We start from the raw sequence: 6,000 nt of genomic DNA, 5'->3' as shown, positions 1-6,000 counted from the left end.
AATTTCACAAGTTTGCTGTAGATAACTGACATTATTGTTACAAGTAATAAAGGAAAACCGTGACTGAAGAGCTTTTGAGAACCAATTTCCCATTGATTTCGAAAGCAACGTTAATTTTCATCGACACCTCTAGAGCAGCGTGCTTCAAAACAAAATAACTAGGCCCTGATGAAGCTATACAGCCCATAATCTTCTGCTCATCTATCATCTTTATTGTCTTCGGAGATTTATTAGCCTCCAGCCAATAAATGACTAAATGCTCCCTTGGGCTTGGCTCAAATTGATAACATTCTATCAATATAGATACCAGAATCTATGAGCAGTCTCCTATTACATCTAGCTCATAATAAATTAATATTCATGATGACAATGCTCTTCATTGAATCGAAAACAATAATTTACTTTAAATAAATTCTAGCTTGTGAATTTCGACGTGATTCTTGATAACTCCAGTCTATTTGAAAAATTCAATGATTTCAATGACCTACGAACTTTTTCACATTTAACAGATCTACAAGATTTAGATGGTTCGTTCACGAGGGAAATCTTGAAATTGTAGCGGTCTTATGAGGACTGAGTTCTTCCTCAAGTCAGAACCATCCATATCCGACTAGTTATGTACTCGCATTATGTGTTCTAAAGGAAATTTTATACATTGATTGTGATATCTCTATGCCTTCCTCAATTTTCCTTACCATCCTAGAATATGAATCACATTTGGAAGCACAACATTTTAGGTGAATTAGTCTGTGAATTAATTGATTATATAATTATTATAGGAGGTGCTGCACCCTCTTTATACTTTTTTATATACACACAACTATTCTCGATCACTCTAGCCATTGACAAGTGTCAGAAATGTTTTGACATTTTGACACTTGTAAATGGCATAAGTGCTCGAAACTAGTCGTGTTTATATTTCCTGTTCATTTTTCTTGAAATAACCATAATTTGAAATAACTGAGATATAATTAAAATTGTGTGAAAAAGTACTAGCAAAGAAAACTTATACTTTGTTCTATTGTATGGAACTATTGATTATATTAAAATCTATAATAACTATTAAACAATTCAAGTAGCCCTATTAAAATACTCTATCAGAATATATTTTATCAATCTATTTTTATTATTTGATTGTTCGAATGAATACTAATTCAAATCAAATCTAATTCTACCTTAAATGGTGGACATGTAAAATGAAAATGTTTTAAACTTTGTCTGCTAACCCCCCATGATAAATTATGAATGCGCCAGTTAGGTTCCAGCTTTATAGCTGTCGTCACAAGAACTGGGAGCCATAAAATGTCCAAGTATTTGCTGAATTACTCCAATACCCTTCCAAAAATCAATAAGCAATTCTCTGCAATAGCAGGTATATAGCCCCCTACAACCATTGATATTCTACCGAAGCTCCACAGACAAGTCTAAGTTATGAGTCATCAACTTACATTTTATCTGTCTGGATCACACTCCAGTCAACACAAATATATCCACACAGTCATGTTTTTTCAATCGTACAATAGAGGGATTTGAATACAAGATTTGTATCAACGAAATGGAGTGGGGGAATTACGTTCATGAAGTGATTTCCAACTTTACAAATAATATCATGGTATAGTAGAGGAGATTGGCTGACAAAAGGCTTTTAAGTTTCACTATGGGACTTATTTTGTTGCAGAATCAAAGGCTCAAGTTGACAAGCTATATGTGAAGCTATATGTTTAAGTCAGAAAATAGATCTGTAGAAATCGAACTAAATGTGACATTCCTTTTTACAGTAAAATGTACAGTTAAAATGCGTTAGAAAAAGTGTTTTTTAAGCGGTTCAATTTTTAATCTTGATTAATCCTATTCATGGAATATAGGTCCTCTGCAACCTTATACTCAAGGTCTAGCACTTTTATTACACAGTGCTACATCACAATAGCACCTTTACAACTATTCAGAACTTCCTATCCAGCTTCAATTATTCGAATTCCTTGAAAAAAAATATTAGTTGACCGAGCGAAGTAAGGTCTAAGACTCAAGTCGACAGTTTTGCAATTATCTCTATGACTATATGTTTTTATGTTCCGCATTTAGGCCAACGGTGAAACGCGGTAATAGATTTCCATAAAATTTGACAGGTATGTTCCTTTTTAAATTGCGCGTCGACTTATATACAAGGTTATAGGAAATTTTGCATTTGAAGGATAATATCCTATACTATTAAACGAGCAACTTCTGTTTAGATGTTTAGATATTTGGATGTTTAGATGTTTGGATGTTTATATGTTTGTATTTCACCAGATCTCGAAAACGGATCTAACGATTCTCACGAAATTGAGAACATAGTAGGTTTATAATATAAAGATTCGATTGCACTAGGTCTCATCCCTGAGAAAACTCGCTGAAGGACATTAAAAGGATAATTATTATTGTTCATCCTTGGAGAAACATCTGATAATAATTATTTCGTCGTATGTTGGTGATGGAAGTGAGTGAGCGAGTTCATGTGTGTGGGACTGTGTCTAAATTATGTATCAGCTGTTGAACTTTTGTAAACATTCAATCAGGTACTTAGTGCCGGTTGCAAAAAAGCCGGGTTATTTTTAATCCTGATTAATTCCAGTAGATCCATCTTTTTGAAATGGTCTTCTCTGATTTGGTTCACGTGAAGTTAATGAGGATTGAAATTTAACCGGCTTTTGTGCAACTGAGCCTTTGTGAAGGAAATTTTTGCATTTCTCTGGGAATTAATCTCAATTTACTGTTATTAGATGGAACATTTCTGTATGAATGTTATTATAATTTCTTCTTTCGTAATAAATGTTCCATGCTTTTGTACTCCAGAGCGAACCTCTGTCCCCGATATTAAAAGGAAAAGGAGCCTCCTTCATACGCCAATATTAGAGTAAAAATCAGACTGTAGAATTATTCATCATAAATCAGCTGTCGAGTTGATTATAAATTGCATGCAATGACGCATGCAATTCAATATCTCAATGTATCTTGGTGAAAAATCAGCTGCTGTGTGGACTATTAATTGCATGCCTCATTGAATGCAATTTTTATGCACTATTGAATGAGCTATTGATTGCATGCAATTAATAACTGGAATAACATAGTTTGTCTCTCAACCTTTCTCTGCTTTGAACTCGGGCTGACCTGTTGTCAGTATGACTTGGAGGAGATTAGCTTTTTATGTCAGCATTTTTGTTACACCAACCCCAACAGCCATAAGCCGTTTTCACACCGATATCTCGCCGACACGACATACAGACAGGATTTACTCTGATGGACAGTATAAGAGGAGGCTGTGGTGTATAACTGCACGAGGTCTACTGTTCACAAAACTACCTGTAATATCTGTGGAACAAGATGGTGATGATGGTGTAATAATTATGATGATGATGATGATGATGATGATCATGTTGATGACGATGATGATGATTGACAAGATGATAATCTCAACGACGAACGCCTCTGATCCAAGTTTGAGCGTCAGTCAGCAACCAGCAAGCATACTGTCCCTATACTGTTTACTAACCGCCCGCCCAGTTCTCCGATATTGGATTCCACGTCAAATATTTGCGCTAGTCAAACAACGACCGACCACAGCAGCTTTCTTCTTGTTTCGGGGGCCTTCGTTCGTTCTAATTCCCACTTTTCGAAATCTGCACCTTCTTTCTGTGATCAACCCCTCTACTCCTACATATGCCTCCCCCCCACCCAACAAACCCTCACGTGACACCTTCATTTTGCGCTGATTCACACATGTGTCTCATATCTACCGAGTTTCGAGCGAAATGGGAAATGGAGTGCAAATTCACATTCAGGGAGGTGTGAATTCACCCCTTCCTTCCTCTTTGTTAACACCTACTCTCTTGCTGAGCACAGAAAATCACTGATAAGCAGCTGATGACAGTGATTTTAAGGTGGCTCCAAATTTTATATAACCCTTGTGTTCTGTGTGCTTGATTTATATTTCTCGAATGTTCAATCAGGGTCGCTTTTTCCAAAAAAGTTGAACACAAATTCTATTTTAAACAGTCAGCAGATTCAATTTGAACGCATTATGAGCAATGGAACTGTACATTGATTGAACGGATTTGAACCAATTTTTGAAAGAAGTTGAACCAATTTTGGAGAGAGATGTAAGTTTTCTTTTGTATTGTATTCAATCTAACATTCTCTCTCCATGGGAATAATGTCAATTCAGAAAACCTGTCAGTTTTTCATTTTTTGGAAGTTTTTAAGTTCCAATTTTTAAAAGTTTTTACAAAATTCTCCAATTTTGTCTCATATTATTTATGAGCTACATTGAACTTTACTTCGTCAAATTATCGTCAGCGAAACAATCGAAGAAATCTTGAGGTTTTATTTTGTATCTATTGAATGATCAAATATTCTCATGTTGAGGATATTGTATCTCAGCTACATTCATCTTGCACCGGATTGACTCATTGAGATAGAGTGAAAGATCTTTATTGGAGTTCGGTGCTTTGATTTGGGGATGATAATGTTTCCCTCAATCAACTTGCATTGACTACTTGAATGCTACTCTCTGATTGGTTGGCTATTCAAATCGTATAAATTGAATCTTAATCAGTTTCAACTGGCTTCGTTCACTTAAGACTGTGGTTAGACCAAACAAGCAAATGTTGTTCTGAACAAAAATTAATAAAAATCTGGATAAAGCCAGTTTAAAAGCTATGAAACTTACATTGGATTCATACACTTTTGAAGAAGCTTAATTTATCATGCTTCTCATATATTTCGGGTTGCTTATACTCGTATGTGTTTTATGCTCCAGATTTCGTACTAGCTCTATGCTCGTTTGGTCTTAACCCAGCTTAACGTGAAGAAATGCAATAAGCCATAGCCACCTCTAATACAAGGCCGCGGCCTACGATATTTCAACGTCGCAGTGTAGGCCTAGAATCTAATACATGATTGGTGAAAAAGATCAGCTGGAATTTTTAAATTTTTTTTTCACCAATCATGTATTAGATTCTAGGCCTACACTGCGACGTTGCAATATCGTAGGCCGCGGCCTTGTATTAGAGGTGGCTATGAATAAGCTCACTGATTACCTTGACTTGGTCAAATTCTCTGTTACACAACTCGCATTGACTGAGTTGTTATGACGACAAAATCGCTGCTTTCCCATTGGTGAGCTTGTGATTGGTTGATTTCTCTTACTCGACTCCCATTGGCTGCTGCCATGGAGACGGAACTGCTGCTCTCTTATTGGTTAGCTTGTGATTAGTGAATCACTTCACCACTCAACTCCTATTGACAACGAAATTTCTAATCTATATGATCAGAAATTTACTATTACCTTGTACTGTATGTTGGTGTAATTTTCTTTCAAAAAAAAGTATTTATCACAATGGAGAGTTTTCCTCTTCAACAAAGCACCACCAATATTCACATGCAATACTCCACTCACATGTCAATACTCGAGCTGTGTTTCAAAAAAGTTGAAAGTTTTCAACTGACTAATGTGCGTTTGAGCCACGTGAGACAGTTCCAGTTGTGAAAAAGTTTCACTGTTCAAGTATTGATCACACGTCAGTATTTCAAGTTGAAATCAGCAGTTTTAACATTGCAGGACGTCAGCAATTACGAAATTTTCATAACCATGAACATTGTTATTAACATCTACCACTCATTTTTATTTAAAATTCAAAATTATCCAATTATACAACTTCAATAATGAATAATTTGGATGTATGTTATTCAATGTTTCTGTAGTTCTCAATAGACAAATAAAAAATCCATAATCACTATTGATAGGAGATAATGGTTTCACTGCATGGATCATTCACAAAATATGATGAATGAAATTATTAATATGAATAAATTATGAATAAACATGAATAGACACTATTTATAAATAGAGGTTGCCGATTTCTTATCTGTTTGTTCACTTATATTCTCCATTATAATTTGGTTTATTCAAGTTCAAAATCTTCATCATCACTGTAATCTCTATTTTCCTCAAAACAAACTCTT

The sequence above is a fragment of the Nilaparvata lugens genome, chromosome 5, assembly GCF_014356525.2.
Source record: "Nilaparvata lugens isolate BPH chromosome 5, ASM1435652v1, whole genome shotgun sequence".
Lineage (NCBI taxonomy): Eukaryota > Metazoa > Arthropoda > Insecta > Hemiptera > Delphacidae > Nilaparvata > Nilaparvata lugens.
Note: the sequence above shows the minus strand (reverse complement) of the source record.